Source organism: Myotis davidii, unplaced genomic scaffold (assembly GCF_000327345.1).
Source record: "Myotis davidii unplaced genomic scaffold, ASM32734v1 scaffold265, whole genome shotgun sequence".
Taxonomy (NCBI): Eukaryota; Metazoa; Chordata; class Mammalia; order Chiroptera; family Vespertilionidae; genus Myotis; species Myotis davidii.
The window spans coordinates 3,482,497-3,484,886 of NW_006296627.1; the positions used below are offsets into that span (position 1 = coordinate 3,482,497).

Below are 2,390 nucleotides of genomic sequence, written 5' to 3' on the forward strand. Positions count from 1 at the left end.
GGGCAGAGCTCCCTGGGGAGCTTGCACCTGCCCAGGGACTGCTGGATGGAACTGATTTCCCATAACCCCTCCCAGTTTCCTATCGCCCACCAGGGCTGTGTTAAGCTCAGGTGAGCGTTTATGTAGTTAGCATGTGAAACTTTAAATGTACTTCATAGGTTTTACCTTTTACCTTGGAAAAGTAAGAAAACTCTTCCAATGACCCCCAGGTACCTATGCCCAGGTTCAGCAATTATCAACACTTTGCCTATCTTGTTTCATTGACCGTTTTGTTTTCCCTTTGGTGACTATTCTGAGTATTTTAAAGCAAACCTCGGATACCTCACCAGTAAATTAAATGGTTCTGATGGCGAAAATGAGACATTTTTAGGGGGCTAGCAATCTGAATCTGTGCCATTAACCTAATGCACTGCCCCTTTAATTGTCTGCTCCTGCAAGATCTGTTTACTCCCATTTTAGAGAGACCATAAACCATCCCCAGGAGGAATTATCAGTACTGGCACCAGGCGAGGCCTTTAATTGTGGTCTCAAGGCCTCAGCACAGTGGTTCTCAACCTTCTGGCCCTTTAAATACAGTTCCTCATGTTGTGACCCAACCATAACATTACTTTCGTTGCTACTTCATAACTGTAACGTTGCTACTGTTATGAATCGTCATGTAAATATCTGATATGCAGGATGGTCTTAGGCGACCCCTGTGAAAGGGTCCTTCGACCTCCAAAGGGGTCGCGACCCACAGGTTGAGAACCTCTGCCTCAGCACATGGGGCTCTTTAAGAATTTGCAAAGAGGACCAGAAAACCCTTATTTGGGAGACATAGGGCTGGAAAGATATAAAAGGGGAGGGCTTCCTCCATGTTTTTGCTCAGAATTTGAACTCTTTCTCTGGGCCCGAGGGCATAATAAACAGTGTAACTCCATTTCTCTGGGAGTTGCTTGGTTTTTCTCTGGTCTTCTGTAACATCAATTAAATGGTGGTTGAAATATACTCCCTATTTTCAACCATACTAGCTAGAATTTTGAGTAAGGAGTTTGAGACTCACTGGTATAGTCCAACCCAACGGTGTATAATAATGAGACTCAGAAGTGAGCCGCCCAAGGTTGGTGCTTGAGCGGGAACCAGGGAGAAGTCAGTCCATGCGCCTGTGTGGAGAGTGACGGTCCTGGGAGGGGGCGGAGGACCCTCCCCGCCCTGCATCGAGAGAATCCGAGCCGAGCCGTTACTCGAACTCCTGGAAGCCCAGGCCGGTGAGCAAGGGGCCGAGGATGCAGCCGGATCCTGGGACCTGCCAGCTGCGGTAACCGGAGGGGGGATTCCGGGCCACTGGCTGGGGCGAGATACCCGGGACTGGGATGGCCTTGGAAAGAGCAGGGTAATTGTTCCCACTGGATTGACCCGGGGCCCCACCGCCACCCCAGGGCCTCAAGTGGGAAGCGGGCCGTGAGGCCAGGGCACCGCCCGCGCCCGGGGCTGGGAACAGGAAGTTGTCTTTGGCGGGCACGGCCCTGGGTGCGCTGGCGGGCGAGGTGCTGCAGGTGCGGCGCAGGGGGCACGGATCGCCAGTGAGTGCGGAGAGCGAGGTGAGTGCGGGTCGCTTTAGGGGCCCGGGAACGCCAGCCCTGGGGCCGGAGCTTGCAGGCTGGGCCCGGCCGGCATGGGGAGGAGGATTTTGCAAGGGGGAAGGAGCCAGGGAAGAGGGCGAAGCCTTGAGGCTCGGATCCGACCACCCGCGGGTCTGGAATGGGGGAGACCGGCCGACAGATTGAGGTCCTATAGGGCGTCATGGCAACCGGGGTCTGGGAGCGCTGCAGAGAATCTCGGGTCTGGGAGAGGCCTGGGGACGGGGAACGTGGGGGGAAGGAGGGAACTGCAAAGAGGATTGGCCAGAGTGAGCTGGGACTAAGTAAAGGACGCAGGGCCAACGGGGGCGGGGGTGTCTCGACGTGGAGGGAAGCGAGGGGTGCCAAGGCTGGGGAGGAGGGAGCGCCGTCTGCCTGGGGATCTGGGGCGATGGGCCGAGTCGGGCTGTTAGCCTTAGGAGGCGACGGAGCCAGGGAGGGTTGCAGGAAGGAGGCGAGGCTCCAACACCCAGAACAACCTTCCGAGGCTACCGAGAGCTGGGTGGCGGCCGGGGCCCCGACGCGAGCCAGACGCTGACTCTCTGGGGCTGCGGCTTTAAGAGTGCCACGCGGGTGCGGGCTCTTTAAGGAAGAGGCGGAAGTGAGTCCTGGGCCCGCCTCGCCGGGGGGCGCGGCCTCTGACTTGGGCGAGCTCCCGGGCTGAGCCGGAACCGGCGCCGGGAAAACCGCGGGCTGTGGGCCGGGACTGCCCGGCCTCCCCCAGCGCCCCTCGGACCCCGCCCCCAGCCTCTCCGCCCCCCCCACGCCCCC

At 58.2% G+C, this 2,390-nt stretch overlaps 1 protein-coding gene across 2 annotated transcripts in view; it reads left to right on the top strand.

Annotated features, from left to right (window-relative positions):
- The first annotated feature begins 1,362 nt into the window (after positions 1-1,362).
- The window catches only part of SLC35C1 (solute carrier family 35 (GDP-fucose transporter), member C1), a 7,666-nt gene continuing 6,638 nt past the window's right edge, over positions 1,363-2,390 (top strand). Inside the window, exon 1 of one of the 2 annotated variants that reach the window (XM_015569516.1) lies at positions 1,363-1,580. The gene's annotated coding sequence lies outside the window, so the exon portion shown is untranslated. The other variant, XM_015569517.1, reaches the window with a different exon arrangement.